Below are 18,961 nucleotides of genomic sequence, written 5' to 3'. Positions count from 1 at the left end.
CAAGTAATTTATCCTGTTATCCAGAGGATAATTGTTATAATAAAAAATTTGATCATCTCTCAGTTGTGCCATGCTTAAATCTTTGCCACCCAGCTTCTATATCCAAGCACGCCGCATTCTGTGCGTCCTCATAAGGTCTGCTCACTCAGTTGGGTGCCTCTATAGCAGATGGTCATCCAGCTTCTCCTTCATTATAAACCACTAATTCTCCTATTATCTTCCATGCATCATTGAAGATTACCTTTATCAATACAGAAAACAAAAATGTCATCCTGCATCATAGACTATTGCGCTACAGAAAATCTTAGAAGCGGATGTGTGTGAAGCCATTTTCCAACACCAATATTGTAAAGTTGAAGTTAGTATCTCAGATGACACATGTATCCATTATAGTGGTCTTTTTAGTTTTAGAGCCCCATGATGTAAAGCTTTGCTTCTGCAGTTGCAGTCTGTTGATAACCAAAAACAAAGCACAACAATTTATTAGACTACAAAACCTATAATTTCTCACCCTCACAAATGAATGTGATGTAACTAGTTCATTACAGCCATCCTTGTCTCAATCATTACTCCGTGCTGAGCTCAGTGTCTCCATGGAGTGACAAGCTCACTGCCTAGACCCCCACATCAACACCAGGCTACTTAACGAGCTGGCTAAGTGAACTGAATTAATGAAGATCTTGACACAGGGACTCCTCAAGACACACTCAGTATAAGGTAATAAAGCAGGGCTAAATAAAGCGGTTGACTGTTATTGGGCTGCTGGAGCACTCATTATTGTTAGGTCAGAGATGTTTTCTTAAATTGGTCTATTAACCATTTAAAAGAAATTTAAATAAAAACACTGAAACACACTATAAAAATGTTTCTTTTCATATTTAGATAAAAAAAACATTTTAATATTCTCTAACAGTTTTCTGTGTGGAGGAGTATTTAAATCACTGTATCTGACCATCGGAAACATGTCCCACAGCAGAGACAGTGCTGTTTGACATTGATACTGCCATTGACACCATTTCTTAACATTGGTTCTTGGGTTTTTATTGTTAGTAAATTAAAGCAAAACAGAGGTTATTTTATTCAGTCCTAACAGCACCTTATGCAACCCGCCTATTAAATTAGGTTCCCTTGAGTTATATCGCAGGTAGAATGTAAATCTGGAAATAATCTTGGACTTAGAATTTAAATTTGATAAACAACTGTTTCGCAAAAAAGTTTTTTTTTTTCAATTAAGGCAAAGTAGCAAAGCTCAAGCCAGTTTTGTCAAGGCACAAATTGGAGAAAATGATACATGCTTTTATCTCAACTCGTCTCAATTACTTTAATGCACTTTATGTTGATGCCACTCAAGCATCTCTATCACGGCTTCAGCTTTTTCAAAATGCTGCTGCCCATCTTCTTACTAGCATGCAGAGATATGAATGTTGGGACCACAGCCATGGTTACAACGTGAAAGGCCAGTACAGACTTTTCTGGAACTTTCAAAATAAATTGCATTAACCTACTTCCGGCACAGCCAGGAAATGGGGTAACTGCGGACTTCCAGTGACGTCACTGTCCAAATAAAAGCACCGCTCTTGCTACATCTTGTCTCTTCCACGCCGGTGACGACCGGGACCGGAGGGACACAGCGCGCTAATGTCTCTTTGCAGGCAAACAAACATAAACTCTTCAAACTGGATCCAAGGGTGTCATAACATCACACGATCATATGCACAAAGTTAAGTACGAATGAATTGCTGTATGTGTATCCGGTATTCATTCATAAAAAGGGGTAAATTAAGGTACAAGCGTTGCTTGACTTTCTCTCTGAGATCTGCAGAAGCAAACTGTTTCCCAGCAAGCCGAGTGAAGCAGTTTCTGAAAGGACGACAGGGACTGCATCACCGTGGTTACCAGTAACCAGTAGCCGGACAGCGAAAATTTAAAGGAGACAGAACCTTTTCTGTAATGGCTCTCAATCTTTGGAACACACTGCCTTTAAATGTCAGACAGGCATCTTCACTTCCCATTTTAAGTCTCTTTCAAAAACATCTTTTCTCAAAAGCAATTGTGAGTTGCCCCTTTTTTTATCCATTGTATTTTATGTGTGTTAAATGTCTGTTGGGTGTCTTCTTTTATCTTTACTTATTTTAGTATGTACAGCACTTTGACAAACTTACTATTTTTAAATATGCTTTATGCATAAATTGGATTTGGATTTTTGGATTTTTAGTGTTTTGATGCCAAATGAATGAGCTCAGTGCACTGGAAAGAGTCAAAGGAAATATTTTAGTTCCTTCAGTCCCTGCTGCTAAATTCTGCAACAAGATGTGTAAGAGGCTTCATTGCATGTACTGCCAAATTCAGATCCCTACCACATTAATTCAGAGCCCTTCAACTTGCTCGGTCCACAAAATCCTACTTTGTATTTCGAAACTTCCTGTATTTGTTATATACCGTGTTCAGCTTAACATGTTAAACATTTATTAACCTATTTCAGCAGATCTTTAATATCTCCTTTAATTTCCTGCTGCTACTCTTAAAATGTATAAATATAATTTGTTCTGATTCGGACCCAAATGCACCCAAATGCAGGTGGAACCAGAAGAAGAGAGGTGAAGAGAAGAATATTTGATAATAAAACAGCAAGAACTTACAATGAACAGGCAGGAAAACAGAGCAACAGACATAGTAACGGAGAACCTGGCAGTTGAAAGGAATGATCTTGTTGAGAACAATGGCCAACTGTGAACATAAATACTGAGGAAAGTGTGAGGAATGACATATGAATTTGGTTGGCTAAACAGAGCATGATTTGGAGAAATCATGGCAGAAGGTAAGGAGGGTGACCAAGGCAGGAAGGCTAATGCCGCATTCCAGTAGTAATGGGAAATGGAAATTTCAGAGTTCCTAGTCGTAAATTATGGAACACACCATCAAGTGAGACATCCCACTCAGAAAGTGGAAGCAACTCTGACTATCCTTAGTCAGGATTTCAAGAAGGCTCCTCGTATCAACAGTGATTCAAACTTTATTACTTAGATCATTTTTAGCGGTTCTTTATTATTTATGTAACATTTAGTCAGCCATACACTTACTACTTTTTAATTTTTATAAGACGAGATGTTTCAACGCTGTTTAATAAGCGCCACATACCACATAGAACATTGTCATTGTTATAACAGTGGCCATAGCATGTTTTTAGACAAGTGGAAAACTGGAATGTTATCAATTCAGAGATCCCAGTTTTGAGTTCTGAGGTGAATGGAAGGGCAGCATGAAGGGTTAAAGACAAACACTAACCTAAGGGGAATAAACTAGAAAACGAATAGAACAGAACACAATAAGAACAAAAACTAAGCCTAAAGGAATTAACTGATAAGGCAACATTTTATAAAAAATACTGAAAAGGTTTACTAAAGTACAGCAAGACCATAATAAACTATAGGGAAAATAAAAAACAGACACAAAATAACCCCCAAAAGCCAAGCACCTAAGTATCATAACCTTAGTGTTACATTTTGTTTTATCATTTTTAAAGGATGTAACCTGCCAGTAAAATGGTAGATGGAGCTGTATGATCATTTTGCCCCTTTTCCATTTTGTATTTCTTGCAACTTTGGTTTCTTCATACTTAACTTTTTCAGATAATGTCATACTGTAATTTCTGTGACTCTGGAGGTGACACAACCACCATGACAAAAACAGCGTTTTAACAGTTTTAGAAAACACGGGTTGAAATTAATCAGAGCCCGGACTGGATCTGCTGGAGGGATCAGGATTACCACTAAGGAAGGAGAGTAGAGAGGTTCTTGAGGCTCTAAGGATGAAATGGTGAATAGAGCAGAGAGGTTCTGAAGCTGACCTACGGATGACAAGGCTGGTGAATTGTTGGGGAAGAATAAGTCTTTTCCACGGTGGCTGAGGTTGACAGAGAGTCAGAAACGGAGTGATGAGATTCTTTAGTTTCCGCTGTGTATTAGCTCCACTGTGTTCGGGTCGGCGGTGTTGGAGGGTGGACAGGCAGGTAAGCGAGAGTCAGGTGTTCCGACGAGGAGGGTCTTGAGGAACTGGGCTGGGGGCTGGAGTGGAATGGAGACTCACAGCTGGATCGACGGGGCTTGCGTACAGATGCAGGAACTCAGGAATCCAAAACTGTCTCCACAGAATCAGATCTGCAAGGCAGGGAAAAACAAGGCAATCAGAAAAATTTCAAGAGAGCTGCAGATCACGGACAGTTTACCACGCTGGCTGGGACAACGAGCTGACGCCTCCTTCCAGGTTCCTGCTCCATATAAAACCCAGCTAATTGCGCTTAGATCAGGAACACCCGTGCAGCAGCACCAGCCAGTCACACCCTGAGCAGAGGGAAAAAACACAGCACACACACAAAAACTGCACACAGCCACCGTGGATCTGACAGGGAAAGGAGTTGTCTGCTCCAGAATGTTTCATACAATCTGTCAATTTATGCCCACCTTCTGGAGAAGTTGTATTTGTTTTTACAAATTATGTTTTAGTTAATTTTCAGTATTCTACTCATACTCTACTGTAAGATATTTTATCAATAGCCTTCTTCTCATATCATTCTTCTCATGTCTATGTATTTTACATAAGGTTTGAGACAACACCAGGGGTTGTAGTTAACGCTGATGCTTAATGCCTCCAAAGTAGTCACAACTCATATGACAGCTGACTTATATTCATATTGGTATAGCCCAAATGTTTTTCCTTCCCTGTCAGATCTGGGTTTAAAGTAATCTTCTAAAGTGACCAACATGTTTCTGATTGAAACAAATAATAATGTTTTCTAGTGACCCAGCCAGAGTCCCCACTTTGACTCTTATAGAGAAGACCAGTGGAAACTAGCAAAAAACTGGCCAGCAGTTAGAAGAAGGAAATGATTGCTGTTATACCAATAAAGATTTTTCAATTGTTTATTGTGAACAGTATTAATAACTTTTGACATTTTATTATGAATTGCCAAATATTATGTGTAAATTAAAACTGTTAAATCTTTTTTTTTCCCAAAGTGATACTCTAACATTTCTTTCTTTTGAGAGATACAGACTTCTGAAAGTTCTTGGTTGAAATGAATGAAAATACATCGTAATTTAAAACTTTCAGGAGTATGAATAATTTTGGGTTTAGAAGTAAGCTAACTTTGGGGCTCATGTGTGTGAAGTTGTAATGACAGACCAGCTGGCTGGCGGATTCAAGGAGGAAAAAAGAAAACGGAAGTGCCGCGATGCAGTGCATCACACACATTATTTTTCGCCACTAACACCCTGTGAACAGGGTGCGCTATAGTGCCCAGAGACAGTTCGCCGAGTGTAGTACCTTCAGTAGTGGTGACTTTAGATAATAGAACTAAACTAATAGGTCGTGATACTCCACTAATAGGTTTTTTGTTTAATACTAATTTTATGAGGAATAGTCTATGATCCTGCTGAGTTATCATTCCATACTTTCTTTGGTTCTATAATGCTGGCTTGATTTTTTTTAAGCCCCACATGTTTGGGGACATGATCAGCTTGACTGGTTATTAATGAACAACCAGTGGCGGCCTCGAGAGGGCTCATCTTTGTAGCTTCAAGAAAAAAATGTTTTGTAAAAGGGTAATGTCTTCTAATGGGAGGTCAATCACAGTTGTGTGATCAGCGTCAGGTGGCCCAAACAGGCATCAGGCCCAAAATCAATGTTTAGCTTTGATATACATTTTTCAGAAAGTGTTTTACAATTATCCTGCATTATATAAGAGAGTGCGAGTTTTATATGCATTTAACTTAAGCATTTAATGAAATAATACCAGGTGGCATGACATGACATGGTTATAAAAAGATTTGTATATGGGTATGAAATGGAGGTAGGTTGGGATGAAACATCGACATATGACTACAAAATAGGAGCACCAACTGATAAAGGTCAAATTTATTCAGAGCAGGCAGGGAGATCGGATAAGGTCTCTTATCCGGTCTCTTGATTTTTAACACTTCACTGGAGACATGTCATGTGCCAGCCTGCTTCAAGTCCTCCACCATCGTCCCCGTTCCCAAGAAGCCAAGGACCACAGGGCTTAATGACTTCAGACCCGTCGCCCTGACCTCTGTGGTGATAAAGTCCTTTGAGCGCCTTGTGCTCTCACACCTAAAAGACATCACCGACCCCCTCCTGGACCCCCTGCAGTTTGCCTACAGAGCCAACAGGTCTGTAGATGATGCAGTCAACCTAGCCTTTCACTTCATCCTCTGGCACCTGGACTCCACAGGAACCTATGCCAGGATCCTGTTTGTGGATTTCAGCTCTGCCTTCAACACCATCATCCCAGCTCTGCTCCAGGAGAAGCTCTCCCAGCTGAGTGTGCCCGACTCCACCTGCAGGTGGATCACTGACTTCCTGTCTGACAGGAAGCAGCGCGTGAGGCTGGGGAAGCACGTCTCTGACTCCCTGACCATCAGCACCGGTTCCCCCCAAGGCTGTGTTCTCTCTCCTCTGCTCTTCTCCCTGTACACCAACAGCTGCACCTCCAGTCACCAGTCTGTCAAGCTTCTGAAGTTTGCAGATGACACCACTCTGATCGGACTCATCTCTGATGGTGACGAGTCCGCGTACAGATGGGAGGTGGACCGTCTGTTGGACTGGTGCAGCCAGAACAACCTTGAGCTCAATGCTTTAAAGACAGTGGAGATGGTTGTGGACTTCAGGCAGAACCCAGCCCCACCTGCCCCCATCACCCTCTGTGACTCCACAATTGACACTGGAATCTTTCCGCGTCCTGGGAACCATCATCTCCCGGGATCTCAAGTGGGAGCCGAATATCAGCTCCCTCACCAAGAAAGCCCAGCAGAGGATGTTCTTCATGTGGCAGCTGAAGAAATTCAACCTGCCAAAGACTATGATGGTGCACTTCTACACAGCCATCATTGAGTCCATCCTCACCTCCTCCATCACCATCTGGTACGCCGCTGCTACAGCCAAGAATAAGGGCAGGCTGCAGCATGTCATTCGATCTGCTGAGAAGGTGATTGGCTGCAGTCTACTGTCGCTCCAGGAACTGTACACCTCCAGGACCCTGAAGCGGGCAGGGAAGATTCTGGCTGATCCCTCCCACCCCGGTCACAGACTCTTTGAGACTCTCCCTTCTGGCAGGAGGCTGCGGTCCATCTGGACCAAAACCTCACGCCACAAGAACAGTTGTTTCCCATCTGCCACCAGCCTTGTTAACAAAGCCCGGAAACCACCATGACACTCTCCCTTTCCCCCACACCCCCCCTTTTTTTGCTGACAGGACACCAGTAACCTGCAACTTTATGCGTTACTTTAACACTCAGTTTGGACTTCTGCTTTACTTGTACTGCCATACTTGCACACTGATCACTTGCACCGTTGTACCGCTCTCGCATCCAATACTGCTCTACATTTACTCTCACTCACTTAAAACTGTGCACATATATTTATATTATATTGTATATATTGTAGATATGTTTATACTGTTTAATTTGCATTGTAATGCACCAACTACGCCAAAACAAATTCCTTCTATGTCCAAAAACGTACTTGGCAATAAAGCTATTCTGATTCTGATTCTGATTCTGATTAATGTCTTCAGAAGCTATTTTGGACAGGTTTAACTAGAAGAAGGCCTTCTGAGTAGACCCAGGACTCACTAAAGAAATTAAATCTCTAGAGAATGTGGGACACCTCTGTGTTTCCCCCAATGACGAATGAACAGCCTTACTAGCAGGAACTAGTATTTTGTGTGTCTTTTGCAAAGCTATGCTTAAGTAGCCTGCTTAGTAACTATATCTGCTGAGAAGCCTTTGCAAAAAAAAAAAAAAAACCACAAACAAGGATTGAGGCAAATCGATCATTTAATATATAGGCTAATGTATTCTGACTGTCACACAGGAATTAACTGTAATGAGCCAATATGAGTATTTTTGCTGATTACACTTTATGTTTCCCCATCAGGGATGCTAAGAAGTTCCCCTGCCTACATATACACTGCCTTGCAAAAATATGAATGCTTTGAGAATTTTATGTGATAGTTCACAAAGAGTAACTGAACATAACTGGAGGAGAAATTGACAGTGTTTCCAAATAATATTAAGAAAGATAGGGCATGCATTTTCAATACTTTGAAGACCCCCAGTTACAGCTGCTAGTTTTTTGGAACATGTTTCTACCAGCTTTGTATATCTACACTGAAATTGTTGCCCATTCTTATTCAAACAATATATCAAGCTCAGTTACACTGGACAGAGTGCTTCTGGTAATGTTCTCTAGTCTTGCCACAATCCTTAATAGGATTTAGGTCTGGACTTAAACTGGGCCATTCTAACACATGGACATTGTTTCATGCAGTCCAGAGGTCATATTTTAAGGTCCTTAGAAGGATTTTGTGTGGATCCTGACCACAATACACACATGGTAAAACATTTGATTCCCAATTACAGGCAGTTGACACAGATGCATACTTTTTAGGTAAATGTTAGGTACAACACTAAGTCTATTGTGCTAGCCACTTTAAATAGGATCACAATCATCCAGTGAATTTTACTCTCAAGCAGACTTGGGCACACCCGTTCATTAAACACAGCAAGTGTTTTGTTAAGTAGGAGGGTCCCATATCCAGTTCTTGTTGCTGAGAGTAGACACAAGACACTTCCTAGGCCAATCAAATAGAAATGTTCAACCCCAAAATTAAGAAACTGTATGTTTTGCTTTAAAAAAAAGCAAACATGCAAGATCTTTTATATGTTTTGGATCAACAATAATTTACAGATTTTTATTTTTCACAAAAATCCAACTGCTGGTTAGTTTAAATGAAAAATTGTTTAAGGGCTGCACAAGTAAAAAACAAAAAATGCAATTAAATGTTTAAATCAAAGAAATCTGTGTCCCATGAGTACTTTCAACATCCATCCATTCATCCATCCATCCATCCTTAGAATCTTTCTATTTATTTCCGGACCTCCATTGGACATGTCTTCGCAAAGCTCAGATTTTACAACCGTGTACGTGTACGTGGTGCCACACAATTAACTGCTCGGCGGGAAAAGGTCTCCACATTGAACAGAAAGTGTGGGAAATGTAGGAATTTGTCACCAGAAATATAGGAAATTGGTACGCTCTGTGTGGAGCCGGCGCTGCTCACAGTACACCCGACTATGTTCAGCCCTTTAGCCTCTAACTGTCTTTTTCTTTCAAGAATTGCCCTGTATTTCACTCCATCCATCAACTCTGAGCAGCTTTCTTGTCTTTGCTCAAGTAAGGCACCCCCACAGCATGATCCTGCCACTCTTCCACAAAGGCCCAAGTTTGATAGGTTAAAAAGTACATTTTAGTTTTCTTTCACCAACTCTCCCATGAAGGCCACATTTTCGGAGTCTACAGGCAGTAGTTTTCCTGTGGACAAATTCCTGTGGACCATAGCTACAGGTCTCTTGGTAGTCTTGGTAGGTTTGCAGTTGTATCATACATTTCTTATTACTTCTACGTTAAACTTCTCAGAAACTATCCCTGCCCTCTATAATCTGTCCCTTGGTCATCAAGATACTGTTTGACCACTGATGTTCTCTAACAAAATGCTATTTGCAAGTGAGGGTGAGAGGTCTGAACATAATTACTTGCACTGGATTTTAGTTAGGGGTAGCATACTAAAAGCAGTTGAATATGTACACACAATTCTTGTCAGATTTTTTTGTAAAAGAAAAAGCACCGTTTTCTGATGTTTTAACTTCCTTTTGCATGACTCTATTTTGCTCTAAAATTGAGTCCCTAAAGCCTTTTTCCTTCTGAAAAAAAACTGCCATTTTATATATAACTGTTTTACTTTAAAACATGTTCTCAGGTAAAAGTGTGTGGTCCTGTTCGGCAGATCCAGAGAGGGAAGAAGAGCTGCTTACTCAGGCATCCCCTAAACAGACATTGACAGAAGGACCCCGTGGACCGGGAAGTGATAGCAAGCTTTGACCGGGAAATGAACTTGGTCGCAGGTGCTCAACCATAACATCGGAAGTCAATGAGCCACGGCGGGGTAACAGCCAAATAAATACAGTTAGTGCAAATTTGCCATTGAAAATTAGCAAGAGCTACCTCAGCTAACCGTTATGCCTTCATGGCGTGTTGGTCCTGCTTAGCATAAATCCCCACCCCTCCCCATCCCTCATGGGGTATTCTGTACACTTATTTTCAAAGCTTATGTCACCCTGTGCATGAGGTAAATATGACAATCAATGACTCGTTTTTCACATGACAGGAGGGCAATGAAGAGAAACAAGACGAGGTGGTTTGGGTTATCTTACAGTCACAGAAGACACCTCTGAGTCTGCTGATTTCCTGCTGTGTCCATCCTTGTCTCACTTGCTCCTGTTTGCCTTTAAAGGACCCGCCAACTTGTTTGTCAGGAAGCACCTGATGTCTTTGTCCCGAGGTGGAGAAGGGTTGTAGATATGTATGAGGAAGGTACAGAAGAGAATAGGAGCACTCGGCCTGACAAAAGTAAGTGTTTCCTATGTACACTTACAAAGTCTTTCTTGAGTTCTGCACACCAAACTGGACTAACCTCAATTTTGCAACGAACAGCAAACTGGGCTTTCAGTATTGGAGTACCTTTTAGCTTCCAGCCAAACAGTAATTCCTCCCTTTGATGGCCAGCCAGTCCAATCCCATAGCTGACATTGCCAAAAAAAAGGGCTCCGCTATTGTGACCTTTATGGTGCACTGACTAATCTGTCCTCAGCAAGAGAAGGAAGGAGTGGGAAACTGGCACTGCTTTTAACAAGATTACTGCTCCAGCTCTCTTCTCATCCTCTAGTGCCCCTTTCAGAAATACTCACAGTCCTTTTTTCAGCCAAACACTAACCGCCTTGTTACTTTTTTTTACTTACAACAACAAACACGAAGTCACGCTGCTGTTTTAGTCATTTGACATTTAGCGAATGCTCGTATTTCTGCCTTTGGCTTTGTGTTCTTGGTGAAAATAGGTTTGCCAGTGTTCCCATTTCCAGCAGCGTTTGGCACATTTACAAATGAGGCATCATATAAGGCTGTTTCACACCTAGCTGGATTAAATCATTTACATCAATGGTTTCACCTCTAATTTGGCTGCACAAGCCAATAAAACATGCAAACTGGAGTGCCTAAGGGGCTTTGAAGGGTCTGAATATAGTTTGGAGTTTGAATTATTTAATTAATCATTTTATGACCAGATAGGGAACATAATAGAAAGGCCTAATGAGAATTGACACATAAAAACATCCATCTCCTTTTTAAGTTTAAGGTAAAATGTTTTACAAGGAAAAATGTAATTTATTAAAACGAACACCGGAATTATGTGGAGGAAATGCAAAATAAGGACCTAAGTTCATATTTGAAGGAATGATTAATACTAAAAGTCCTGTTTTAAACTACTAATTAAATAAACTGAAGTAGTAATTTATGTATCTGTATAAATAATGTAACTCTCTTGATTTTCTGTATCACTGTGTAAGAATTATGATTACTGATTAATTAATATTTATCAAGAATTATAATTTACAATCATAATTTGAGAAAAATTCATTTCTTAACCAAAAGTCTGTACTTACCAATCGAAATCAGAGATGTCCTCTGGTGTTGTAACTGTGGCTCAAAGCCCTTGATAATTACAATTATTAAATTATCTGTAATAATTGATAACTGTTACTAGATGTCACTGTTTAATCAAGCGTTTCACAGAAACGGGGGGAACTTTGACCTTATTTCGACAGACAAATCACTCTTGCTCAAAATAAACACAAACGCTTTCTCTTTCTCTACGTGAATATTTATTAAATCAACAGCCCTGATACACCTCGCTATTCTGATTCAATAATCTTCAACTAATCAAGCATGCAAAGTTCTACACAAAAGGGGTAAAATAACCAACTAAACATGATAAAACAGCATTGAGTTTGTATGAAAATCATACCAGCAGTTATGGCAAAACAAGAGGAAATATGGTGCCCCCCCAAATTAATGGTGAGTAGCCACCATGAGATTCTAGCAGTCCAACTTTAAAATGCACCTGAGTCGGCTCTTAGGGGTTCAAACAAAACAGTGAGCCACACAGCTTCAAAGCACAGTGGCTTTCAGAGTCCCACAGCAATCAGAGTTTCAATAAAACATGTTATGCACATACAACTTAGAACACATTGGCTATAAGTGGCAATTCTTAATCGCCCTAAAATCCTACTCTATCCTGCCCAAGCTATTTCTAATAGAAATGAAACGAAACGGGTTACTTGTTGTCGTCTTCTGTGAAGAAGGGGGAAGAGAGAGAAGGGGGGGAGTTGTGCCGCGTCCGCGATTAACTCTTCAGGAGAGCGGTCAGTCTTCATCCTCTGGCCTCCTTTGGCGAAAGGGGAAAATATGACTGACCATCAGTAGCCGACTGGAACAAAAACAAGGATGGCAATTCCGTCTCCTTGAAACCTCCGTGGGGTTTTTGGTCACGTGTGGAATTCACGTCTTCGATCGGTAAAGTGAAGTTTCCTGGCCTTCCTATTCCAGGAACTTCTTTCATGAATTTTATTCTCGTTGGCCAACTGGGGAGAATGAATGAAAGTCCACGTGGGATTTTCTTCTCCAGAATGATGCGCTTCAGTTGCCAGATACCGGTCCGGTTTCCAGCGTGAAAAGCAAAGCTGAGAGATGTCTCATATGGTTATATAGTCCACTGTGACATCAGAGCTGCGACGCCCTCTTCCTATCAGCCACGATTCCTGCTGGGAGTTGTAGTAGCAGACTATCCTGGGGTACAAAATGGCCGATGACGCTGGAAGGCATAGGAGCTCCAGCAGCAGTCCAACATTCAACAAACAAATGGTCCAACAATTGTAATGTTTTTCCTCATGTACAGCGCTTTGAGTGCCTTGTTGCTGAAAACGCTATATAAATGAACTTGACTTGACTTGATTATTACAATTTTAATGTACAATAGCATTAAGACCAAAAAAAGAACAATAAGATGACATAATTGCTAGATTTATTTCTGTACATAGATTTGAGTAGAAATTATTCCAGAATGATTGTGCTGCTGTTATAGGTTTAATTATGTTAGCTACTTGCTGTGTGAAATTGGCTAAGGTTGGCCCAAGGTTGTATGGGCCCTAAGTTTGCTTTTATCTTGGGCTCATCAGCAATTCAACTTTTTACTTATTGTTTGGGCCATTTTCTCATTTTTTGGATTTTCCCATAATTCCTTCTTTAATTTTAAAATGGGTGAACAAAAACAAAAAAATACAGTACAGACCAAAAGTATGGACACACCTTCTCATTCAAAGAGCTTTCTTTAATTTCATGACTATGAATATTGTAGCTTCACACTGAAGGCATCAAAACTATGAATTAACACATGTGGAATTATATACTGAACAAAAAAGTGTGAAACAACTGAAAATATGTCTTATATTCTAGGTTCTTCAAAGTAGCCACCTTTTGCTTTGATTACTGCTCCTCACACTCTTGGTATTCTGTTGATGAGCTTCAAGAGGTAGTCACCTGAAATGGTTTTCCAACAGTCTTGAAGGAGTTCCCAGAGATGCTTAGCACTTGTCGGCCCTTTTGCCTTCACTCTCCGGTCCAGCTCACCCCAACCATCTCGATTGGGTTCAAGTCCGGTGACTGTGGAGGCCAGGTCATCTGGCGCAGCACCCCATCACTCTCCTTCTTGGTCAAATAGCCCTTACACAGCCTGGAGGTGTGTTTGGGGTCATTCTCCTGTTGAAAAATAAATGAAGGTCCAACTAAACGCAAACCGGATAGAATAGCATGCCGCTGCAAGATGCTGTGGTAGCCATGCTGGTTCAGTATGCCTTCAATTTTGAATAAATCCCCAACAGTGTCACCAGCAAAGCACCCCCACACCATCACACCTCCTCCTCCATGCTTCACGGTGGGAACCAGGCATGTAGAGTCCATCCGTTCACCTCTTCTGCGCTGCACAAAGACACGGTGGTTGGAACCAAAGATCTCAAACTTGGACTCATCAGACCAAAGCACAGATTTCCACTGGTCTAATGTCCATTCCTTGTGTTCTTTAGCCCAAACAAGTCTCTTCTGCTTGTTGCCTGTCCTGATCAGTGGTTTCCTAGAAGCTATTTAACCATGAAGGCCTGATTCACACAGTCTCTTCTTAACAGTTGTTCTAGAGATGTGTCTGCTGCTAGAACTCTGTGTGGCATTGACTTGTTCTCTAATCTGAGCTGGTGTTAACCTATGATTTCTGAGGCTGGTGACTCAGAAGAACTTATTGTCCGCAGCAGAGGTGACTCTTGGTCTTCCTTTCCTGGGGCGGTCCTCATGTGAGCCCGTTTCTTTGTAGCGCTTGATGGTTTTTGCGACTGCACTTGGGGACACTTTCAAAGTTTTCCCAATTGTTCGGACTGACTGACCTTCATTTCTTAAAGTAATGATGGCCATTCGTTTTTCTTTACTTAGCTGCTTTTTTCTTGCCATAATACAAATTCTAACAGTCTATTCAGTAGGACTATCAGCTGTGTACTGTATCCACCTCCTGCACAACACAACTGATGGTCCCAACCCCATTTATAAGGCTTGAAATCCCACTTATTAAACCTGACAGGGCACACCTGTTAAATGAAAACCGTTTTAGGTGACTACCTCTTGAAGCTCATCAACAGAATGCCAAGCGTGTGCGGAGCAGTAATCAAAGCAAAAGGTGGCTACTTTGAAGAACCTAGAATATAAGACATATTTTCAGTTGTTTCACACTTTTTTGTTCAGTATATAATTCCACATGTGTTAATTCATAGTTTTGATGCCTTCAGTGTGAAGCTACAATATTCATAGTCATGAAAATAAAGACAATGAGGTGTGTCCAAACTTTTGGTCTGTACTGTATATATACTTCTTTCTGATTTTGTGAGCAGAATTTTTCCTAAAGCCCAAGATATTTTTTGGCAAATGGTTTATTTTTGATCAGAGGTGACTTTGGCCATGGAACTCTTCTATGCCATTTTTGCCCATCCTCTTTCTTATTGTTGAGTCATGAACACCGACCCTTAAACAACTGAGGCAAGTGCAGCCAGCAGTGCTTTAAATGCTCTTTTGTGACAGCCTGGTTGAGTCTTCTATGCACCTCTTGAAGTAATTATAGTAGGCTTTGTAACCCTGAAAGATGTCAATGATAGTTTCTCATCTGTTCTTGAATACCTTTAAAATCGAAGCATGAGACATTGCTGCACGAGATTCTATTTCCTTTTATTTTTGTGGCACTAGTGTATGGAGGATCGATCCTGACAAAATTAAAAATAAAAGCAGAAATATATATATTTAGTTTTTCCTTTTCCTTACACATGCGTTTTCATCAAGAAATGTAAATGTTTTGTTTTTCCTTTTCCTTACACATGCGTTTTCATCAAGAAATGTAAATGTTTTGTGTTTCCTTTTCCTTACACATGCGTTTTCATCAAGAAATGTAAATGTTTTCTTTTTCGTTTTCATTAGACATGCGTTTTCATCAAGAAATGTAAATGTTTTATTTTTCCTTTTCCTTACACATGCCTTTTTTCTTTTGACATTTCCTCGTCTCTCTTTTTCCTTTACCGTATTCATTTCTGCTTCATTATGCAAATGAGGAGGGCTGCCTACTTCTCTCCAGCTCCTCTCCTACTGGTCAATATACAGGAAGGAGGAGGATCCATGTGCAGACCGAGGGTGTGTCCCAATTCAGGGGCTGGATCCTTCCAAGTGCGTACTTGTGGGCTGATTACATCACAGCGCGGCGCGTAAGGTCTGTCAGATGCTGCCGACAAATGTGTCCTTCTTTTGCCCGATTTGAAGGATGCGTTGTGAGTATCCGTCGCGGTCCATCTTTTAACATGATTCATTGCGGGTCGAAGCGGTTTGGTCAGTGCCGTAGAAAGAGACATACCAGAACATGACTACTGTTTGCAGGCAGGTATAATACTATAGATGTGATTAATGTTTGAGGGGTATAACTAATTGTCATATTTTGTGAGCACCATCTTCTAATTCTGCATATTCCTGATTACATTCCTGATTAGTGATGTGGTCCAGCCAGCCCTTTAAACTTGATGACGTGGACAGCGGAAAGAGGCATCACAAACATCTGCACACCACCTGTGTGATGCTTCGCTCACCATCCAGAAAGACAAACCACAGGTCTCAGTTGCAGCGTCCCATCCATGTCTCTGACCTTGCGAGAGATTTAGCCACACCGCCAGAGACTTTCTGTTCAGAAAGACATCTGCCTTTTTGTTCTGTTGAAGAGGTTTTCCCAGGAACTGGTCACTCAGGTTGATCCTGCTGTCGCCATTGTAAATATTTGTACATAGTTTTATTTTATGCCTTTTGTCTTGTAATCTTGATCTGTTTGAATGTTGTTTTTTTCCACATTCTGTTTAAAATGCTATTTGTAATTTTCAAAATAAACTGTGTTTAGAAATTTAAATGAAGTTGATGTATTGTTGGGTCAAATGGAAATAAAATACATTGGTGACAAAAACAATATTGAAATTTATTAGAACAGCTTAAAACTTTAAGAAACTATCTGAACAAAACTTAATATTATTTCTTATATAGCACCTTATTTCAGTACCATTCTTTCTAAGATGGAAAACAGTCTGTCCATTCTCTGTGCCCTCATGTCCTCCCTGATCAAATCCATCATCTCTGTCCCTCTTTCTTTTCTGACCCCTTCCTGCTGGCTCACTGTCTTCCTTCTCGGTCTGGTTGCCCACCGCTCCGCTTGGCCCTGGAGTGTCCTCAGGGATGGAGGCAATTAGGACAGGAGGTGTTGTGGAAGACCTCTGTCCCAACACCTCATCCATAAGGACAAACCAGGGCCAAGTAGCAGCAGTGGGCTTTTCACTGACTCCCTCTCCTGACCCTGGATACTTACAATCCTAAGGTTAGAGGGAATAAAAGAAGAGTTGACTAAACAGAGAAACCAACAAGATGTTTAGAAATATTTTTTATTTGTGTGTGACATGAGAAGTTCTGAACAAACTTTATATTTCCTTTTAATATTGTCCAACTTTTTTTTAGCCTGCAAGGGGCTGACCTTCCCCTGTTGGACCATCTTCTCCAGAATTGTTCTAAACAAGCAAAAGGAAAGAGGGAAAACCAAAAGAAGTATGTTAATCACTGGATGGATATTTATGAAAGTTAGAAAGATAGGAGTTTTTGAAACTGGACAGAAACTGACTGCAAAGAATGTTGTTATTGTACCTCCAAGCCACGGTGGCTGAGTTTTTAGCTCCAGTAAAAAGGTGGTGGTTCTCATCCCTGAGCTTAATAAACTGGCCCGTCTGCTCCTTTGTACCTAAACAACAAGAAAAACCATCTTGCTCAATATCAGTGTAAAACAAGTCTTTTTTTTTATTTTACATTGGTCTTAATTTGCAGAACATATTAAAATATTTCTATGCAAATGCCTAAAACAAGCTCTTTCAAACTTTTCACTTCTTTACTGAGATTTGCTTGCATTTGAAAGTGTATTTCTCTTCAACTGTACCTGGAATCACAAATTATAATGCTAGCTGAATTATAAATATACATTTAAAAACACATATAGCACATTTCTTTATCAAAAATGAATATTTAAAAGCTTATTTATTCTCAATCACACTCTTCAGCGAAATGGTAGGATTACATAAAATTGTCCATTTATTCAGGTTAACTTTAATATCACCTGTAATGTCAAATCGACTTACATGAACAAATGACACATTACATTAAAATAAGACTAACATAAACTGTTAGAAATCACTTGTGTTTAACGTTCACTGTGATGACTGGCAGCAGGAGCTCAGTGCCGATAGTCCGGTCAGATCTCTACCGGGTCTAGCTCGCCCCACCGCAGGTAGGGCTGGCGAGGCAAACCGGCAATTACTACGGTGGGAGCGGAAAACTCCGAACACGTCGGAGCACGTTTGAAATTAAGCGATGTCTTGATGAATCAAGCAGATTTTTCACGTCTACACAGTTATATTCCCGCACTAAAAACATTGTAAAAGTTCATTTGTGTCACAGAAAGTGTAATTTTTCACAGTTTACTCACAGCTTTTGCCAGTGTGGTCCGCCATGGCTGCCCCTGTTTGACCAAACCGCTTTGACCCGCAATGAATCATGGGAAAAGATGGACCACGAAGGATACTCACAACACATCCTTCAAATCGGGCAAAAGAAGGACACATTTGTCGGCACCATCTGACAGACCTTACGCGCCGCGCTGTGATGTAATCAGCCCACAAGTATGCACTTGGAAGGATCCAGCCCCTGAATTGGGACACACCCTCGGCCTGCACATGGATCCTCCTCCTTCCTGTATATTGACCAATAGGAGAGGAGCTGGAGAGAAGTAGGCAGCCCTCCTCATTTGCATAATGAAGCAGAAATGAATACGGTAAAGGAAAAAGAGAGATGAGGAAATGTCAAAAGAAAAAAGGCATGTGTAAGGAAAAGGAAAAAGAAAACATTTACATTTCTTGATGAAAACACATGTCTAATGAAAACGAAAAAGAAAACATTTACATTTCTTGATGAAAACGCATGTTTAAGGAAAAGGAAAAACAATATATATATATATATATATATATATATTTCTTGATGAAAACGCATGTGTAAGGAAAAGGAAAAATAAAACATTTACATTTCTTGATGAAAACGCATGTGTAAGTAAAAGGAAAGACAAAATATATATATTTCTGCTTTTATTTTTAATTTTGTCAGGATCGGTCCTCCATACTAGTGGCTTTTATTTTGTAAGTTTACCGACAGAGAATGGGGTGGAGAAAGAGGGGAAGACATGCAGCAGTAGGCTGGGACTCAAACTCATGACAGCTGCAATATTTAAAATTCTGACATTTAGGTGTATACAAAATTAACAAAGGGGAAATTGTGTTTTCACATGGGGCCTGGTGGGTTAGGATAGTTTTTCCCCTTTGAAAAGTGAAACTATCTTGGGAAA

The 18,961-nt window shown here is 40.5% G+C and overlaps 2 long non-coding RNA genes across 2 annotated transcripts in view; one reads left to right on the top strand and one right to left on the bottom strand.

The window, feature by feature from the left end:
- The window catches only part of LOC124878963, a 77,914-nt gene that overhangs the window by 46,691 nt on the left and 12,262 nt on the right, over window positions 1-18,961 (top strand). The window lies entirely within an intron of this gene.
- Window positions 3,026-18,112, bottom strand: LOC124878964. Its single transcript, XR_007040915.1, has 2 exons — window positions 18,053-18,112; window positions 3,026-4,157 (listed from the first exon to the last, which is right to left on the bottom strand). It is a non-coding gene; the product is annotated as an uncharacterized LOC124878964 (long non-coding RNA).

This window comes from Girardinichthys multiradiatus, chromosome 13 (assembly GCF_021462225.1).
Source record: "Girardinichthys multiradiatus isolate DD_20200921_A chromosome 13, DD_fGirMul_XY1, whole genome shotgun sequence".
NCBI classification, from domain to species: Eukaryota; Metazoa; Chordata; class Actinopteri; order Cyprinodontiformes; family Goodeidae; genus Girardinichthys; species Girardinichthys multiradiatus.
Note: the sequence above shows the minus strand (reverse complement) of the source record. Positions and strands in the feature narration are given on the sequence as shown.